We start from the raw sequence: 225 nt of genomic DNA on the forward strand, positions 1-225 counted from the left end.
GCACTTTCTTGACAGCGATTGGCTTCTCAGTTGACGCTCAATTGACGCCGTACTCATCTTTTGTGTTGAAACGCCGTACAACCTTCATTAAACCTCTTCAAGCAAGCTTCATCAGTAACTGTTAAACACATCCCAAGACATAGAAAGAGGGAGACAATATAACAAAATAAATTTAACATTTTTTAATCGAAACGTGGAGCAAGGAAATCTATGTGCATTATACTT

This window comes from Barbus barbus (assembly GCF_936440315.1).
Source record: "Barbus barbus genome assembly, chromosome: 13".
Taxonomy (NCBI): Eukaryota; Metazoa; Chordata; class Actinopteri; order Cypriniformes; family Cyprinidae; genus Barbus; species Barbus barbus.